The sequence below is a fragment of the Cavia porcellus genome, unplaced genomic scaffold (assembly GCF_034190915.1).
Source record: "Cavia porcellus strain 051 isolate PalLab524CR breed Dunkin Hartley unplaced genomic scaffold, mCavPor4.1 scaffold_37, whole genome shotgun sequence".
NCBI classification, from domain to species: Eukaryota; Metazoa; Chordata; class Mammalia; order Rodentia; family Caviidae; genus Cavia; species Cavia porcellus.
The window spans coordinates 9,052,434-9,073,587 of record NW_026947520.1 but is presented as its reverse complement, the minus strand read 5'-3'; the positions used below and the strand labels follow the sequence as shown (position 1 = coordinate 9,073,587).

Genomic DNA, 21,154 nt, shown 5'->3' with positions numbered 1-21,154 from the left:
CCTTATTCTGGGGATTGGCTCCAAGACTTCATATGTGTTATGTAAGCACTATACTACTGAGCTATATATACTTTTAAAAAAGTTTTTTCCCCCATTGTTGTTTCTTGATTCAGCGTCCTATTATACAGCCGAAGCTAGCCTTGAACTTGCCTTAAGGCCTAGTTTAGGACTGAATTCACTGTGAAGCTGAGGCTGGCCTCAAAGTCACACACAGTCTTCCTGCCTCTGTCTAATGCTAGGATTACAGACATTTCTGCTGTGACTGGCTGAATACTGTATTCTTAAGAGACACTATTGATAGGCATTTTGATCTTTTGCCTGTGTTGAAGTAAAGAAGTACACACAGGAGGCTAAGGCAGAGGATCAAAGTTTGAGACCAGCCTGGGCAACTTAGCAAGATTCTATCTCAAATTTTAAAAAAATGGAAATGAAATGTAGATGTAGCTCATTGTGAAAGTCCTGGTTTCAATTCCCAGGCCTACAAAACAAACCAACAAATCAGTAAACAGTACATGCAGGAGCAAGTAAGATGGTCATATCCTGGTGAAATTGGAACATATAATTCTTTCCTCTCTTTCTCCCATAGTTACATATTAGTAAGACTAGGTGAATAGGTAAAAAACATATTTGAGTATAAGTTACTTTATGGAGGCAGTTGTCTCTGGCTGGTGTGGATTTGTGGACATTTATAAGGTGGAAATTAGAAATGGACCTGTTCCTAGGTCACCTTTTTACTGTTCTTGCCATTGCCCAGCCTCTTTTTCAAAAAGGGAAGGTCTTCTAAAATGTTGGCCTTCTAAAATCTTGCCAGGTGTCTAAGGATTCTTGCTTAATTAATACAGAAAGTGTGAATTGGCAAAGTGAAGCTCTTTTGGTGTTACTGAGCTTTGCATGCCAGGGACTATCATCAGCTCTTAGATTTTTTTTTCAGCTCTTAGTTTTAATGGCCCACCTCACTGCGTGGAACCAGCAGCTACTGGCAGACCTAGGGGATTTTTCTAGCCCCAGAGATGGTGGCATCTGGCAGTAAATTGTTGTTGTCTGTTGTTTTCTACTGCTGCTGCCTTCAGTGTTGCCAGTTGTGGCTGCTTTGGGCACTAGTGGCCTTTGGTGTTATCAGCTCTTAGTGTATCAGCTCAGCTTGTTCTACTCAAGATACAAATCATAAGCAGGCAAAAATACACCATGTAGAAGGATCTTTATTAGGACTTAAGGCACAGTATAAGGGGAAAAGTACATAAACCAAGAGTATAGAAAGTTTGCTTTATATAGGGCATCAGCATGCACAGTATCATACTGTTTTTGGTCATGGATAGGGGAGTGGTTTCTCATGGACCTAATTGGGGGGTGCTGCAAGGCAATGGCATCATCCAGAGAGGCTATAGCATAGAGTCATGTGGGATAAATCCATGACCAGAGTTGTAACCAACACATAAATTTCATGGAACAGGCCTGGGGCTTGTGATGTAGCTAGGCTGGCTGCAAGGCAAAAGGCAAAATTAAAAGTACCTCTTGGGGAATGGTGGGATTCCTCCTGCTTCACAGTTAGTATAAAGCTTTCTTTATTGCTTTCTGTAGACTTTGTGATTATTGTTTTATAGTTTGATAAAGTAAAATTTTCAAATTGCCCTAGATTAAAAAGTAAGTGACCCATATCTTTTAAAGTAAACTTTAAAACAGATGTGGTGGCGCACACATTTAATCTCACCATTTTGAGGAGGCTAACACAGGAGGATTGCAAATTCAAGCCCTGCTGGGGCAGGTTAGTGAATTAGCAAGATCCTGTGTTGCATTGCTTCAAAGAAAAAAAAAGGGTGTGTGTACTTGGGATGAGAATGTACATTAATGTGAAGGACCTCAGTTCAGTTTTTAGTACTGGAAAAAAATAAAGCAGCATTGTTTTGCATACTTTCTATGTTGGCTCTTTTTGTGTGTGTATATAACCATCTCTGACTATTAGTACTATTGGAATAAGAGGAGGGTTAAGAGCCTGTTTTGTTGGGAAGTGGATTTTTGTATTTGAAGTTGATTTCTTTTTTCTTTCTTTCTTTCTTTCTTTCTTTCTTTCTTTCTTTCTTTCTTGTCTTTTTGAGACAGGGTCTCGCTGTGCAGTTCAGGCTGGCCTTAGGCTCACTTTGTAGCCTAGACTGGTCTTAAACTCGCAAACAATTCTGCCTCAGCCTCCCAAGTGCTGGGATTATAGGAGTGCACCACCACGCCTGGCTTGAAGTCGATTTTTTTTTTATCGGTACCAGGGATTGAACTCACGCCTGCCTGCTTGCAAGGCAGGGGCTTATGCCACTGAGCTAAATCTCCAGCCCTGAAGTCGATGTTTTAAACCACCTATAGCGTCTACAACAAATTTTGCTTCCTGATTAATTGACAACATCTCATAATTTGCTTTGTTTTAGTTGCTCTTACTGCTTAAGCAGATTTTTGGATAGTCTTTATAGAGAGCCCTCATCGGCCTTATCCCAGTCCAGAGGAGTCCACGTTTGTAATCCCACAGAAAAGTTATTGGAATTCCAATAAGTAATTCCAATCTACCACTTCTAGTGCAACTCGCTGGGGGTTTAGCTTACTGCATAAGTGCCTGCCTGGCAAGTGCAAAGTCATGAGTTTGATCCCCAGTACCAAAACAAAACAACCAAAAAAAAGTCTCTGGTGACAGAGCACAGTAACTTCCAGTGCAATTCATGGCAAGAATGAAGACACAGAGACCTATCTTCAATGGTGAGGAGCCAAGGGAGGTCCTAGTTCAGTCAGAACACTGGCTAACTGCAACAAAGGCCATGACCCAGGGCTGAACCCAGGTTTATTAATCTGTGAAGAAGGGAGTGGCTCGAGGTCAAGTGACTGTGAGCTGGATTGGGCAGGAGGCATAATAACTCCTCTGCATGATGCAGAGAGAGAGAGGTATGCAGACCTGTAAATTTGGAGGAACCTGCGTAATACATTTTGAGGAAGTATCTTGTGTTTTTGGCCATGGCCTCAGCTTTGTTGTCTGGGCTTCTTTTTTTTCTTTTTTTGATATCTGGGATTTAATTCATGACCTTATGCTTACCAGGCAAGCATTGGAGCCACTGAGCTGAGTCCCCAGCCTAAAGATTGTCATTTTGCTGGGCTCTGCCCTCATATTAGGAATTGAACTCAGGACCTTGCACTTGTCAGGCAGGTGCTTATGTCACCAAGCTATATGCTCCACCCTTGTCTGGCCTTCTTGCCCTGAGACATCAGGGGTTCTTTCTGAAGCTTCAATCTCAGTCACACCATGGTGTCTCTTGACCTAGCTCACACGTGCTGTTCAGGAGATATAGATGGGGCAATACTGATGTGTTGCATTGCTTCAGAGGCTACACATCAGTGCCTTTTGCAATGCTTAAAGCCAATTGAGGAGGTCGAGTATTATCCTTGCCAGATTTGTACATGTCAATAGATGGGATTAGGGCCAGGTTTAGCCAAAATGGAGGCAGATAGTCTACTTTACTTTTAAAATTTATTTTATTTTATTTTTTTTGTCTTTTTCCTTTTTGTCGTTACCGAGGATCGAACTCACGACTGCCTGCTTGCAAGGCAGGTGCTTATGCCGCTGAGCTAAATCCCCAGCCCCAGATAGTCTACTTTTAAGAAGCACCATCCTGGTGGTCTTCCAAAGGTCTTATTTTTAAACTATTTCTTTTTTTGAGGATTAATTTATATTTTATTTATATTTGCCAAGATTTTCTTAGTTGTTCCAAGTTGATGATATAATTTATGATTTTAGCTATTTTGTTCCTTTACTTTTACAAATAAGTTTTATATGCTTTTCCTACCAATTTTTTTAAAAAAAAGTGCATACAAGACAGGGGTTTCACTTTTGATTATAAAATCAGCATTGCTGTGTTTATCTTTTCAGGTCATTAAGTATACATAGTCATTCTTTTTAAAATGTTTTTGGTGCTGGGGTTTGAATTCTAGAGTGTGTGTTATGTTAAACTAGTGCTCCATCACTAAGCTATAAGCCTTCACATATGTTTTAAAGTAAATTTGTTTATAGATATGGATAAGCTTTTCAGAGGTTTTGATAAATATTGTTGATAGATCAGTTTGAGGGGGGAACTGCACAAAAGGAGCATTTTTTTGGGGGGGGTCTTTTTCCTTTTTGTCGGTACCAGGGATCAAACTTACGTCTGCCTGCTTGCAAGGCAGGCGCTTTATGCCACTGAGCTAAATCCCCAGCCCCCAAAAGGAGCATTTTTATAATGCTCAAAATGCATCAAAAGCATTTTTATAATGCTTAATTTTCCAATCTAGGCCAGCGTGTCTCTTAATGTAAGTGATCTTTGATTTCTGTCACCAGTGTTTTGTCATGTTTAGCACATAGATCCCCTCTGTGTATTTTGCTAAATTTGTACCTAAGTATTTATTTCAATAAAAATATTTAAAGAACTTTATTAAAGTGTAATATACATTCATAGAAGTATACATGATGTACAGTTTGATGAGTTCATAAGAATAGGCTTACTTTCAAATTTGGCTACTTTTTATCAACATGAGATATTTTAGGGGAGGAGTTAGATAGGTTTCAAGATAGGAAACAGGGAAAACTTTACCCTTCCTCCTGAGTCATGTCTTTAGTAGTGTGACTTCATTGTTTTGTTTAAAAGTGACTTCTTAAGACAATAGACATGTAAAGATAGATAAGTACATAAATGTTTCCAAATTAGTGGTGCAGATCAGATTTTCCCTGGTAGAACTTACCTGCAGGCATGTTACAATAGAGATTGCCTTGATGTTTTCTAGTGCAGGATTTCATATTCTTTTAAAACATGATCATGCGTGTAGATATTGAGGAGATGGAAAATTCTGCCTTCCAGTGCTTTTTTTTCTTCTTTTTGGGTGAACCAAGCTATTCTTTGTCCTTCAGCTCCTTTTGTGCAGTTTGCACAAAGTACATGCTTAAGTTAAGTTATTTTGCTGTCTAGATTTTATCTTATATGTGGGAAGGGTAGACAACTTAGTGCTTGTTTATAGGAATAATATTTTTCTGTCAGCTACGTCATTTTTGAATGAGAGTTGCGCGTCTATCTGCATAGCTCTGAATTTATATGGATGGTATCAGTGTAATTGTTGCAAGGAAATGACTATGTTGCAAGGAAATTAAAGGTAAGATTTGGCTAATACAAATAGATACTTCTGGGAATAAATAATGTGTTACACATGCTCCATCAGAACACACATGAATAAAATCCATGCTTATTTAATAATTATGCATATTTTTATGATAAAAATTTTTTTCTTCTTAATATAATTGAGGCTCAGCTGTCCATGATCCACATTTTTACCTTCCTCTCCAAACTTATTTTGAAAATTTCTCAAATTTATATAAAGTTGATGAACTATACAATAAACACCTACATTCTTCACATAAATTCACAATTTGTAGCATTTTGCTGTACTTGCACTTTTCTCTCAATGTGTACATACACACATTTTAAGTGAAAGTAAGTTGAAGTCTTCAACATATTCCTTATTCTCCTCCTAAAAGTTTGACCTGCTTTTCCTAAAACCAGACTGTGTGGCATAAGCCCAATTTATCTCACCTAAAGAAAGTACCTCTAATTCATTATCATCTAATATGTAATGTGTGTATTTAAATTTTTTCTTCCCCACATATCTCCTATAATTGTCTTTATTTTTTCCCTGATCCTGGATCTATTCATGTTGGCATAATTTAGTTTTTATGTCCTTTAAATATAGATTGATAACCTGCATTTAAAAAAAATTTATTTAAAGAAAGACTAAGCAAAACACAAAATGGGTAGAAATAATACATAGGTTCAAAGAAAATAATAAACAGTAAGAAATCACTAATTGAAGTTTACATACTGTCTTCTTTTTTTTTTTTTTTTTGTCTTTTTCCTTTTTATCGGTACCAGGGATCGAACTCATGACTGCCTGCTTGCAAGGCAGGTGCTTATGCCACTGAGCTAAACCCCCAGCCCCTACATACTGTCTTCTTACAAATAGTTGTTCAACATTGAACACAGCTGTTTGCAGTCTCTCCGTTTGAATGTCTACTTTGTATTCTTTGATACTGTGATTTGAGCAACTATTTCCAAGATGATATTATGTAATCTATTAACAGGTGATTTCTTACTGTTATGTTTTTTTTTTGTAGTTATGTATTATGTGTAACCTTACACTGCTTTGTTTTGTTTTGTGTTTTTCTCTTTTTCCTCTTAAATAAAAAAAAAAATAGTTGTTCAAGATATAAAAGTGAGGGGCTGGGGATTTAGCTCAGCGGCATAAGTGCCTGCCTTGCAAGCAGGCAGTCGTTGAGTTTCGATCCCTGGTACCTATAAAAACGAAAACGAAAAAGACCAAAAAAAAAAAAAAAAAGATACGAAAGTGGAACATATAAAGTGGGAATTCAAACAGTGACACTGCAAACATTTCTGTTCATCTATCCAACCAAAACTTAGTAATATGCTTGTCAATCCTATACATTTAAACATACATGCAGTTATCCATATCTTCATTTATGTTGAGATTAAACAAACTAAAGCAGGCTAAAATCATTCTGAACAAAGAATAATAGTATTGCTGGATTTCACATCATGACACTCTGGGATCAGCACTGGGTACTGTAGTGTCTTTTTAAAAATTTTTTTTTAAAGAAAGACTAAACAAAACAGAAACGAGTAGAAATAATACGTACTTTCAAAGAAAAAAATAAACAGTAAGAAATCACTAATTGATGATTACAGATGCCCTCTTACAAATAGTTATTCAAGACACTAAAGTGGGGCATATAAAGTTAACCTGCATTTTTTAAAAAAGTAAAAGTAATTAACTATTGAAGAATCTAAGTCAGTATCATAAATGTCTCAGTCTAAATTTGCTCCTAATTTTTTCAAGACTATGCAATTAGACTAAACATTAATTGCATTAATGCTATACAAGAGACATAAAGGTGATGTGTATACCTTGCTTCACCTAAGTCAGTATTAATTGTTTTCTTTCTTTCTTTTTTTTTTTTTAATCGGTATTGGGGATCGAATTCATGACAGCCTGCTTGCAAGGCAGGTGCTTATGCCACTGAGCTAAATCCCCAGCCCCAATTCTGTTTTCTTTATCAGTGGAGTTGTTTGATTGCTTATTTCAGGTGATGACTACTTCTAGTTTACTTCACTGTAAATGTATACTTTCTCAGCATTTGTAAGTAATCAGTAATCTCTGGGGTAGTATTTTGAGATAACATGAAAATTGCCTCTCCCACAGCCCTTTCCCAATGATTTTAGTGTATATGGATGGTTTCCTTACCTGAACAGTATTTTTCTTTTGTTATTAAAGTCCTTGAACAATATATGCACATGGTAAGAACTCTTACACAGTATGAAGGGTGCTATAGCAACAGGTACATCTGCTTTTTATTCCCAATCTTCTTTTTCCTAATCTTTCCTGTTATTACATTTCTTATTTTTTTTTCTTTTCCTTTTCATGGTGGCAGCGATTGAACCCAGGGTGTTCTGCTTACTCTGCCTCTGAGCTGCAGTCTCTAGCTCTATTAATCAGTTTTTTGTGTGTCTTCTCAGAGATTCTGTACTTATACGTTATTTACTCGCTCTTCTCCCCACCTCAGAAAGGCTATTTTACAAAGCACAATGTGTTCAGGTTCCTTCCTTGGTGTAGCATATATCAAAATTTTATTGCTCTTCATTGTACATATGTGTTGTACTTTGTTTATCTATTCATTTGTTGCTGGACATTGGAGTTTTTGTCTTTTGGCTATTGTAATAGTGCTGCTATGAACCTGTGAATATTGTACACAAATATCTGTTCAAGTTCTTGCTTTTAATTCTTTTGGATATATATGTTATAACTTGGGCCCCGGTATAAAATCCAAGGAGGCAAGAAACAGAAAATTTAGTGGCAAAGGCTTTATTTCCAGGCCTGGCGACCAGTCTCCGGGAGCCAATGTGGAGACTGTCCCCCAGAAGCTGAAGGGAGGACTTTAAAAAAGGTGCTGGAGGAAAAGGCGGGGGGAGAGAAACAAAGAAACCTGTAGAGCCATCAAACTTGTTGACCCGAGTCTGGAAACTGTATTGCTGTCCACTTAGCTCTGACAATCTAGGGAGTTTCTGGTGTTTTTTAAATTACTCCCATCTTGCAGACTGACATTATCTCAGAGTGGCACGTCTGCAGCAATATTTGGAGAAGAAAGTGGAGAGTTAATTATCTCAGGACAGCTTGTCTTCACTAGTGAGTGCGAAGGGGTCACGAGTTATGAGACGCTGGAACTTAAGTTTTATAAAGACCTGATATCTAACTCATTTGATACATACAGAACAAAAGGAAAGCACCAATCAGGGTTTGGGCCATAGTATTACCCGGTAATTTCTTTAAGCTAAGCAGTTCTTAAAATTGGGGCAGGCTCATTTTATGACAGATCATCACCGGGTCGGGGGGAGGTCACCAGAAACCCAAATTCTTTATGGCCTAGATAGATAGGTGAGGGGAGAGGGAGGCAATAAGGCACCATACAGAACAGATAACTGCGGCGGTTATGTGTCAAGGTCAGGGTAAAGGGTTAAACTCACAGGCAAATCTCTCTGCACACAAGCTGGTTACTTTAAACAAGTGTAAATTAATTGCCATTCTAGTATTCCTTAGCTCTTTAGCGGAGAATAGAGGCGCCTAGCAGTGATTAACAACCCTTGTTAGCTTGTTTTAGCACAGCTTCTGTAGTTTGTAGAGGGCAACAATGGTTAACATATCAATTAGGTGAGATTCTTGCAATTCTTTACAGGGGAGAGTGTTGCTCAACATATCAATTAGGTCACTTAACATATCAGTTAGGGAAAAAGGATAAAACAAACACATTTAGTAAGCCACGTTGCAGGTTTGCTATAATACACATATAACGAAGCTATTTTCTTAGAGTACAACAATATATTTCAGATTGGTTGCTTGGTCTCCTTTTTTAAAATTTGTTTTGAGGACTGATCTCAGGGAGTAAGTGCTTAGCTGCATCTCCGACTTTTTAATTTATATTTTGTTTTGAGACAGGATTTTGCCAGTTTGTCCAGGCTTGCCTCAAACTTGAAATCCTCCTGCTTCAGTCTTCTAAATAGCTGAGATTAGAGGAATGCATTACCATACCCAGTTTGTTATATCTTAATTCCTTTACTGTATCAAAATGATCATTCTAGTTTAATACAGTCTAGATAGTTATAGATCTTCTTTATTCATTGTAATGATTTTTTGTTTTTTGAGACAGAGTCTCACTGTGTAGTACAGGCAGGTGTTAAACTGGCTTGTGTAAGTCCAGGCTGGCCTCAAATTCACAGCAATCTTCCTGCCTCAGCCTCTGGAGGGCTGCAATTATAGGCATGCGCACCACCACGCTTGGCTTATTTTAATGTCTGACTTGAATTTCAGTGGGTTAGACCTAGGACCTTGCCTATGCTTGATAAGTGCACTCTCTACTACTGAGCTACTCCCTAGACTCTGTCTTGAGTTTCCAGGTTATTAAGAGTAAAGTGCTAAACAAAGCTGTCAGTCAAAACCTCCCCCCCCCCCAAAAAAAAGTAATAAGCACTAAGGAGTAATAAAATCCAAAATGTGTAAATTTTGTTGTAAAATAGAGAGGGGAAAAAAAAAGAAAAAAAAAAAAAAAAGAAAAAGAGCTCTAACGGATATAACAGCAAGTGTGTTTAGGGCTGTTGAATAGCTGACTATATCAATGTTTTTGGATCATTGAACCCAGCTGTTTGCAGTCTCCCTGTTTGAATGTCCACCTTGTATTCTTTGATACTGTGATTTGAGCAACTATTTTCAAGTTGATAATATGTAATCTACTAACAGGTGATTTCTTACTGTTATGTTTTTTTTTTTCTTTTTGTAGTTCTGTATTACGTGTACCCTTACACTGCTTTGTTTTGTTTTGTGTTTTTCTCTTTTTCCTCTTAAATAAAAAAAAAGAGTAAAGTGCTTTATATGTAATAGACTGCATTACTGTGGATAAACTTTATATTTTCTTATCAAGTTCTGGTTACTAATAAGTCACAATACATTTGTTAAAATCAACATAATTACAGATTTTTTTATTTTAAAGAGAAAATAACAAAAATCAAGAAGCATACAAACAAAAACAACAAAAGCAAAGTGACACCAGATTAAAAAAAAAAAACTAAAAGGACATACCCTTAGAATATACCCTTAAAATTTTTTTTTTTTAGATTTACAGATTAATAGGTAGCTTTAAAGGTAAAGTTTAGTGTTCTTGTTATTATGGCTTTTTCTTTTACCCCACTATTTTTATACCAGTAGATCTGTCAGATAACTTTTTTTTTGGTAGTCTTGTGGATTAAAAACTGATGGTCAACTTAACACCAGCTGAATTAAATCAGCACCGTGCTGAGCATAGATGTTCCACCTGAGGAAAGTTGCCAGCATAAATAGTGACATGGAGAAGGAGAAGCTAGGCTTTGTGGGTTTCTCTAAGTGTTGATGTTTGAGCCGTTGGTTCTTCTGGAGGAGTTCGTCATGACTAGCTTCCCCAACGTGAGTTTGACCATCATATGAAGAGCTCGGGACCTTGTTGGTGAGAGTGGCTGTGGTTCCCTTTGGAAGAGCTGTGGTCCTTTCATGGAACATTGCTTCCTGGCTCTAGAGGGAAAGATGCGTGCCATTTACTCTCCAAGGCAAACTCATCATGCTGGCTTTCTGGCATGTTCTTATTGGAAGAGCTCAGGACTCCGTGTCGCTAAGGATGGCTGTGGTGCTTTTCGGGACAGCCCTGATCTTTGTTTTGAGTGTGACTTCTCAGCTCCAGGGTAGAATGTCAACCTACCAGCACAGCTCCTTCACCCCACTGGCATACACTTTCTAGCTTCTATTGTTGACCTTTGGGCCTTCCCAGCACAGATCCATAAAAGAGTCTGGCGTGAGTCCTTCTGTGGGCTCTAGTCCTCCAGTTGGATGCATGGGAGGCACTGTTATGGGCTCTAGGTTTTCATCTGGACTCATGCAGGACATTGCTGTGGGATCCAGGCCTTTGGCTGAATATTCTATGTCTTTGGTGTTGTGGACAGATTTTCTTGTGTTTAACTCCAAGTGACCATCATAATAATATTACAAATTCTGTGTCCTGATTCTAAATGTTCTCCTCACAACACCTGACTACAATTCATATCTCATGGTTGTGGACTAGCCATGGTTTTTGCTATTTCTCTGTTTTTTATTTAAGGAATCTTCTACAAATCAGTTCTCGTGGTGGTGCCCATTGGTAATCCCAGCATTTTGGGCTTGCGAGGTAGGAGGAATAAAAGTTTGAGCCCAGAATGGGCACTTTGGCGATTTAGTGAGATCCTGTCTCAGAAATAAAAAGTGAAAAAGGATAGCTCAGTTTGTGTGAGGGTCCTGGGTTAAATCTGCAATACTACTAACCCCCACAAACAGGCAAATAACAAGAGTTCTTAAAGATACACTATTGAAGCCAGTTGTGGTGGTTCACACCATAATCCCAGCACTCTGAGACAGGAGAATCATTGTGAATTCAAGACTAGCCTGGGTAAGCTCAAGGTCAGCCTGAACTGCATTAGTGAGACCCTGTCTCAAAAAGACCAAAAAACAAAAACAAAAGATATTACTGGGAGTTCAGCTAGGATAAATTTACTAAAATATATGCATGCCTAAAATACCAGCACACAGGAGGCCAAAACAGGAGGATCACCATGAGTTTGATGCCAGCGGGGCTACACAGAGAGTTCAAGGATAGCCCAAGCTACATAGACCTTATCAAAAACAAAACAAAACTATTATTGTTGTCATGATATAGGCTATTTTTTATAGATGTTTGCAGACTAATGATTCTAAAGAAGGGGAAATTTTTTTCTACAAACAATGTGATGAAGACTTTTGTTAAAGTCTAGTGTCTGGTTCTTGGCCTGAGGTCAGCTGCAAATTAAACTGTAGGTACTGACATTTCTGGATTGTCAGGGTGTTACACTTGACAAATGGATAATAGTCTCCTTTGTTGTCAAAGATTCTTTCATTAAAAAGTACAGTGATGTTCTAAAAAGTCCTCTTTGATAGCAACCATTGTTTGGAATCACTATTTTGAGTTATTGTGTGGAATAATGAAAAAAGAATCATTAAATAGTAAACTTGCTTTTAGCTGCTTGTAAACCTTTTATTCTACAATTTATGGTAATATACTTTTGCTTATTTTATTAGTAAAAGTTACTATATTTCAAATGTGCTAATATCTATGCAGGAATACAAAAAGAAAGAATCTCTCTCTCTTTTTTTAATCAATACCGAGGATCAAACTCACGACCGCCTGCTTGCAAGGCAGGTGCATATGCCGCTGAGCTAAATGCCCAGCCCCCAAGAAGGATCTCTTACGGGATATTGTGAACCAAGTAGAAATCATACAAGACAACATTTAACATTTAGTTTTACAGTTCTAATGTAGTTCCATGTGAGAGCCTTAGAAATTCCAAGATGACAAAAATAATTGAAACCTAAAGTCATTAAAACAGGACTAGAAATGTAGCACATGGGTCAAGCACTTGCCGGGTTTGTGGAAGATCCTGGATTCAATTCCCAGCACTACAGGGGAAGTTACTATAACAGGTTTAATGGAGGCAGGAGCAGCTGGGATCTGAATCATCACCCAAGGGAAGAATAGAACTGGTTAGGTAGGGAGGAAATGATACGTATTAGTGGGGCAGCTGCATCGTTGTGGGTATGGAGGTAGGAGTAAACACATTTTGGCTAAGTTGTTAGTGGAGATTGGCAGGAATACCTTCTTGACTAGAGCTGGGATAATATTATTTGATAGAGTGGAGAGGACAGTGGATTGTGAGCTCTAAGCAGGGTGAGGGCAGGAAATGAATGAACTAGTTATTGGGATTTAGGTAGGGTTACAGTAATCCATTAGGCTTCTCTTCAGTTTGATAGAAAAAAGAGAAATATCAGTTTTTTAAAATAGCAAAGCAGTGATATAGTTAGGATTGAGCTTTAAGATTAATTCGGTAGAATTAGGCAGAGGGTCTTGGAGTGGGGTCACTCCTCAGCAGCCCATTGTACAGTAGTTTACCACAGCAAGTTGTGAGGACTGAAGCACAGAGCAAGAGAGGCCTCTCTATGGAGGAAAGGCCTGATTCAAAGACTGCTTTTGAGCCTGGGTACCTTAAGGGTCATCAAAAGGATCTGATTTTGTAAGGATGTAGGAGGAAGGGTAGTGGAGCATTATCAGGTAGGGAGGCTGGATTTGGTGAAGTGGGGAAGGCGGATTTGATGTGGTGATGTCACAAGGCATTTGGAAATAAGACTGCTGTTCTCCAGAGATACTGGTTAGAGGTGCAGATTTGAGAGGTGTCTTGTAGTGATGATGGACTAGGCTTTTGTGATAATGAGGTGTCTGTTAGTGATGATGGACTAGGTGCTTGTTGAACCGAAGTGGATGATGGAAAAAGAAAGGAGTGTGGGGGGAGAAAGTATACTGAGAAGAAAAAGCAGAACCCTCAACTTTGAGGAATTGCTGGCATTTAGTGGACAAGGGGAGGCAATGCTCTGCATGTCTTTGGTTTTTTTTGTTTTGTTTTAATCTTTTTTAAATTTTCAATTAATTACAGTAGGAAATCCACAGTAGTTAGTATGTTGCATGTTGTTATTCTCTAAATAGGTGCTCAGACTACCAGCTTTAGTTCTGCAAAATCAATCAATCAATCAATCAATCAATCAATCCATCCATCAGTCAATCAGTCAATCAGTTCTTTCTTTACTTCAGTTGCTATCATCTCAGCCTGCATTCTTCCAAATCGGGGAATCAGCCAGTCGCTTTGGGAGCAAGGATCTTCTCTCCCTGCCTGTGTGGCTCTGGCTGACTCATGAGGAGGGCGCTGCTGCTTCCTGGTTCTCCCTTCTGCCTGCCCCACCCATTTTCAGTTAGTTTTGATGAGGCATAATTAATGTGTGATAAAATTCACCATCTTGGTTTTTTTTTTCCTTTGTTATTTATGAGGCAGGGTCAGGCTGCATATTCCAGGCTGATTTTGAACTTACTATGTAGCCTAGACTGGGCTCAAACTCAGGATCCTCCTGCTTCAACCTCTTAGGTAGTGGGATTACAGACGTGGCACTGTACTGGGCAAAATTCACCAGTATAAGCAAGCAATTTGACAAACTATCGCCTACTCCTCTGGGGCTGTGGAATCAAACCCAGGGGACTCATCCTTATCACTTGGCTATATCACCTCCCCTAATTTGACAAAGTGTGATTGCTGTGTAACTGTGACCATAACTGTGATACAGCCCATTTTCATCATTCCTCAGGAGTTTTTTTTTTTTTTATCTCTTTGGTGTTAATCTTCTTTCCTTATTCCCTAGCCACCAGCAATCACTGATCTACTTTCTGTCACTAGTTTTGTTGCTTCTACAATTTGGTATTTGTGGAAGCCTAGTTATATAGTCTTTTATGTCTAGCTTAGTTCATTAGTTCATTTGAAAAGCATCTCATTGTTGTTTATGCCCATTAACATAATGGACATTTGAGTTTCTAGTTTTTGTCTATTAGGTGTCAGTAATGCTGTGAATATGCGTGAGAAAGTCCTTATATAGTTCAGGTTCTTATTTTTTTTGGCAAATACCTAAGGAGCAGAATATATATATATATATATATATATATATATATATATGCATTTTATTATAAATATGTAATATATAGTATGTATTTATAATAAAATGCATAATAAATGACTAGATTCCCATTTTACGTTTCTGCAGGCAGTATATAAGTGTTCTGTTTGTCTCATTTCTTTACAGGATATTGTCTGTTTAAATTTAATCATGCATTGAGTTTGCACTGTATGCATGTTTTGGCTTTTAGTTTATTAATTTGTTTTGTAGAAACCTTTAACTTTCTGAATATGTATTATTTGGAGGTATGATGCATCCATAACCTTTCAAAATGCTTTTGTAAAATTTCATCTCAAAGTAATTTCTTTCACAGCATACACAGAAATCTAAAAGACACATGATATTTGCATGATTTAGTAAGTTCTGACTATTTGAATGGTGAAATTGATCAATTCTTTTACAGTAAGGAGAGAAGCATGCACATTGGTTGTCATTATAAATAATAATTCACAATTGTTCAGTCTTACAGCAATCTTTTTGGTTTTAGAAATTAAAACTGAGTTGTCATTCTGTTGCTCTCTGAATGCCCAAGTCTTGGAAAATGCATTTCTATTAAGTATTTGGGGATGTAAATAATATAGAAAAAAATGCCTGATGAATGTGAGAACATCATCAAAATTAACTGTGACAATAGGAAACTACGGTTAGTTCTTTGAAAAAGATACAGTAGTGGTGCAACACAAACAGTGCCCAATTTTGACTTTTTAAAGTAACAGTTGATGTTTTTCTTTCTCTACAGATATTCAGACACACTGTAACATAAACTTACTCAAGGTCTAACAATGACACAATACTAAAGTAATTCAATTTTTAACAATAAAGGGAACTCTTTTACATTCCAAGATACATCACGGATATTTTTAAAGGACAATTCCAATACTTTTTATTCTTGATTTTTTTTATAATGTCAGAAAGACAATATAATTACCTTTTAAAAGACTATATAAAATTGAGTTTCCACAGAGAGGATATGAACCCTAAGTAATGGTGACAAGGCAATGACAAAATTTAAGGAAACTTTGATTTCTTTTAGAATTAAAAAGTACTAAAATTGAGACCCAGTTCTGTAAAAATTAAACCTGCTTATCACACTTTCCACTTCTTTCAGAGAAATAATCAAATTAGAAATATTTTCCCACAATCATTAATCTGTTGTAAAATTACGTTTTTTTTTTTTTTTTTTGGTCTTTTTTCCTTTTTATCGGTATCGAGGATCGAACTCACGACTGCCTGCTTGCAAGGCAGGCACTTACATCACTGAGCTAAACCCCCAGCCCCTCTAAAATTATGTTTTTACAATGCATTTATTTCTTTACAACCTCTTGCCTCTACTCTCTCAAACTAGATCAATATTAATACAAAACATTTTACAATGCTTAGAAAACTTCTGGCCCCTCAGTTATTGCTTTAAATTTTTTTGAGAACTTCAGGGGGCAGTGTACTTACACAAGTGGCAAACCATATTTTCTAAAAACCAAGTTTACTATAAACTGTGAAATAATATAAAACATATAGTCAGGTCTGATGTTATATCTGTTAAAATATCAAACCATATGTATCTTTTTTTTTTTTTTTTTTGTCTTTTTCCTTTTTATCGGTACCGGGGATCGAACTCCCGACTGCCTGCTTGCAAGGCAGGCACTTATGCCACTGAGCTAAATCCCCAGCCCCTAAACCTTATGTATCTTAAGAAAAACAAGCCTCTTAAAACAACCAAGGAGTTTATCAGTGGATCCAAAGCACAGGCACCACAGCATCACTCCACATATATGCCAATTGTTCATGCACACGAAACAAATTCAGAGATCCTTTTAAATAAGGCACCTTTAAAGTTGGATGAATTCTTACTAAAGTCAGAAACAAGAAGCAGTCTACATGGGACACAGTTAAACGTATCAGATTTATCAGTTTCAAATTACTTTTTGCTCTCTTCTTACTACTGAATACAGCCTGTGTTGAAACCGTTGTATATCTTCAGTGAAGTGACTTAAAAATACTTTGTTAATTTTAAAAATTGAGTTTTCTTATTATTCAGTCGTAAGAATATCTTTTTTTTTTGATGGACTTTCTTTTTTTCTTTTTTTTTTTTTTTGGTTTTTTGAGACAGGATCTCACTATGTATTTCAGGCTGGCCTTGAACTCACTTTGTAGCCCAGGTTGGCCTTGAACTCACAGCGGTTCTCCTGCCTCAGCCTTCTAAGAGCTGGGATTACAAGCATGTGCCTCACATGAGCTGATGGATTGTTTCTTGAGACATGATCTTGCTATGTTGCCCAGGCTAGCTTCAAGCTACTGAACTGAGATGATCAGCATGTTGTAGTCTCCTGAGCGTCTAGGACTGTGGGTGTGCACTGCTGCACTTGGCTTTTATTGGACATATGTGTTATAAATTCTTTCAGTTTGGGGCTTACCTTTTGATATTCTTAACAGTACTTTTTGAAGAACAAAAATTTTTTCCTGTTTAGTTCTGTTGATTTATCTTGGTGTAGACATCACTTTTTAAAGTTTGTTTTGTTTTTCTCATATGTTCCCCGTACTGGCCTTGAATTGATGCTCCTCCTGTCTTAGCCACCTGAGTGCTGGGATTTACAGGTGTGTACCACAGATACTGATATCTTGATGATAATACCACATGTTTTGATTATTATAGCTTTATAGTAAGCCTCAAAGCCAGTTAATGTGTATTCTTCAACTGTGTTCTCTATCAGAATTGTTTTGTTATTCTCAGTCTTTTGCATTTTTGCCCTTCAAGTTTCTGATGAGGACTGTGAAAAGTGATTTGTTTTCTTTCTTTTGATACTCAACTGAGACTATCATTTTGAGTGAGTGCTTAGGCCCCTAAGAATGAACTGAATTGGCAGTTGACTCTTTGAAGTCTTCTGAGATTTTTAATTTCAAAAGAGTGATAAAGAACATGTGAAACCACCATGATGATAAGAAGTGGCATCATTTAGTGATAGAAAGGTCAACTGTCAGATGTTCTAGTTTGAATTTATTTTTTCTGGTTCTGGGGATTTAACCCAAGACCAAAGCTATATCTCTAGCCCATTCTACATTTTTATTTTGGCACACGATCTTGTTAAATTGCCCAGGCTGGGTTTAAATTGGTGATCCTCTTGCCTCAGCCTCTCAGAATGCTGGGATTATGTGCATGTACCACCACCAGGCCCATCTATGGTTTCAATTCTTGCTTAGCCAAGCACTGGCAGCGTGACCTTGGATGAATTTTGGCCTCTTTGTGCTTTTCTTTTGTGGCAAATGAAGTTAACAGAGTACTTGTTTTATAGAGTTCTGAAGATTAAATAGTTACTCCTGCCACAATGAGTGTTAGCAATTATCATTGCTTTGTTTACTAGGGAATGTCAGAAAGCTTCAGAATTTGCTAAGCTCACTTACAGGGATTAGGGACTCACATATGGGAACCTATTATCTACCTTTGCTTTCAGCCTTCCTCATTTCAGGTTTAGAAAGATAGCAATAGTGCTAAATTTTTCTTCTTAGCTCTTTGGTAGTTTTTCAAACCCTACATTTTGTTGGTGAATTTGGTAATTTATATATGTAGTTAAATTTGAATTTGTGCATTGAACCAGGAGGGGGAAAAGCATTATTGGCTTTTGGTGGCATAAATCATTATCGTAAAAAACCTTTTTGGGATGTGGTACTGAGGATTGGTCCTGGAGTGTTAGATATGCTAGGTAAACACTCTGCCACTCTTAAAAATTTTTATGTTTAGAGACAGAGGTCTTGTTTACTTGCTCAGGCTGGCTTTAGGATTGTGATAGCCATGCTTCAACCTCCAGAGAAGCTGGGATTATGGGTGTGCATCACCATATCTGGTCCATTATTTGAAATTTAAAAAACAACAACAGCTTTTTTTTTCTTTGTTTGTATTGAGCTGGTTCAGCTACATTGTGATTTGGTGGGTCTAGAAAAGGGAAAAACCTATTAGTTTGATGTTTTTGTCTGTAGTTCTTTACTCGCTGAATAAACACATTGGCTTCCGGCTTTATTTGACTAGTTCTCATTATTGATGTAGCTAAACAGTTTTTTAGCAGACTCAGCAAATCTTTTGTTAAGTGTATTTTCTTTGAAATAGAAACAAAAGATAAAATTACAGCAGATTTAGTTGTAGATTTAACATTTATCTATGATTCATGACTCAGGTGACATCTTCCTTCATAAAACAAAATGAATGTTCCAATAAGCTGATTCTAGGAGATTGGCTTTATAGAAAAGGGCTGATGAAAACAAAAACAAACAATGTATAACTAGAGCATTTGTACTAGTCTCTTATTTACTTTCCTTGAGAAAGTTAAAGCAGAAGAGCGTTTCTGTCACGGCCGCTAAAAGGGGCCTGTTTAGAGATTTGGTTCTTCTAATTTCTTGCATGGTCAGATAGCTACAGCTGTCCTGGAGATGTAAAATTTGGCAAGAATGACTTTATTTAGTTTGATCTGTTGGACCTAATGCAGAAACTTAGTGGCTTCCTCTACATTTTTGTGTAATAGTTTGTATGGTTTAATAAGAGTGCCAGAGGCAGTCAGCCTCGTGAATTTCTCTACTGTAGATGTACTATACTTGAGGCAAGAGTGCAGGAACTGCACCCAAGTGTGTGCTTCAATTTTGGTTGCAGAACTTTGCAAATGGGCTGTCCCTCTTGCATTGGAGAAATGCCCTTGATAAATGTCTTTATATCTGTTTTTTTAATCTAAGGATATTTACATGTGTGAGGGAGTCTGGGGTAGTAAATACGTTCAGTTTTAAATATGAATTTGCATTTCCTTTGGGACATTTGAGGGGTATATCATGTTAAAGTGGCTATTCATGTCTACAGCTCATGACAGAAATTTGCACTGGAGTTGTTCACATATGAAAAGTAAGCAAAAGCTTTGGGAGTAGCTGAGGTCCAAAAATGTGTGTACACTGAAAGAAGGAATGAAGACAGAATGGGGGTTTGTCTACTGTAGTACCACCATGTTCCTGCTGTATCAGTTGAGATAAGACAGTTTCTGAGTTTAAACTGTATTCAATATGAGCAGTGAACTAGATCCAGGTTAGGTTGCTCAGCTTAGCTGGTTCAACAGATATTTAGTGAGATTCTTCTGTGTGGTTTAGCTATACTAGTTGTTATAACGTGGGCCCCGGTATAAAGTCCAAGGAAACAAGAGTCCAAAACTTAAGTAGCAAAGGCTTTATTGAGCCAATCCTGGCGGCACAGTCTCTCCTGGATTGACCCAAAGACTGTGCACCCAAGACTGGGGAAAGGGGTTTTTAAAAGTAAGGGAAAGTGGGGGGGAACCTGCAAGGCCATTAAACCTGTTGACCCGCATCTGGAAACTGTATTGCTGTCCACTTAGCTCTGACAATCTCGGGAGTTCCTGGTGTTGCTCAAATTACTCCCATCCTGCAGACTGACATTATCTCAGAGTGGCACGTCTGCAGCAATATTTGGAGAAGAAAGTGGAGAGTTAATTATCCCAGGACAGCTTGTCTTCGCTAGTGAGTGCGAAGGGGTCATGAGTTATGAGACGCTGGAACTTAAGTTTTACAAAGATCTGATATCTAACCCATTTGATACATACAGAACAAAAGGAAAGCACCGGTCGGGGTTTGGGCCATAGTATTACCCGGTAATTTCTCTTAAGCTAAGCAGTTCTTAAAATTGGGGCGGCTCATTTTATGACGGATCATCACCGGGTCGGGGAGAGGTCACCAGAAACCCAAATTCTTTATGGCCCAGATAGGTGGGTGGGGGGAGGCAATAAGGCGCACTACAGAACAGGAAAATGGCGGGTATCTATCTTGTGGGAAAAGTAACTAAGGTTAGGCAAAAAGGTTAAATTCATACTCAAATCTCCCTGCATATGAACAAGTTACTTGAAACAATGTGTAAATTAGTGGGCCTTCTAGTCTTCTTTAGCTCTTTAGCGAAGAATAGAGGTGCCTAACCGTGATTAACAACCCTTGTTAGCTTGTTTTAGCACCACTCTTCTTGTTTGTAGAGGGCCGCTCTGGTTAACATCTCAATTAAGTGAAATTCTTGCAATTCTTTACAGGGGAGAGTATTGCTCAACATATCAATTGGGTCACTTAACATATCAGTTAGGAAAAAAAAAACATTTAGTAAGCCACGGTACAGATTTGCTATAATACACAAAATGATGAAGCTACTTTCTTAGAGTACAACACTAGTAAACACTGGGGATATAAGGAAATCAACAGTCTTTGGGGTCATAGTCCTTGTAGATTAGACCTTTGTAGATTTGTGTGAAGCTGACTATGCTTTGCTTACTTAGAACACTTCTGACACAATATGTATAGATTTATTTTACTCATACCAACAAATTCTCCCAACTCTGAAACCATAGGAGTGTCTACAAATTCAATTTTAATACTTATATCCATAAGTTAGCATCATACTCTATAGGTTAAGGCCTCAGTCCTACAAGACAGCCCTCACTTC

General features: G+C 37.7%; 1 long non-coding RNA gene across 1 annotated transcript in view; it reads left to right on the top strand.

The window, feature by feature from the left end:
• Positions 1-10,458: 10,458 nt before the first annotated feature.
• Positions 10,459-21,154, top strand: part of LOC101787980 (uncharacterized) — a 61,151-nt gene continuing 50,455 nt past the window's right edge. The window contains exon 1 of the long non-coding RNA XR_010045582.1: positions 10,459-10,548. This is a non-coding gene — a long non-coding RNA (uncharacterized LOC101787980). The remainder of the gene's footprint in view (positions 10,549-21,154) is intronic.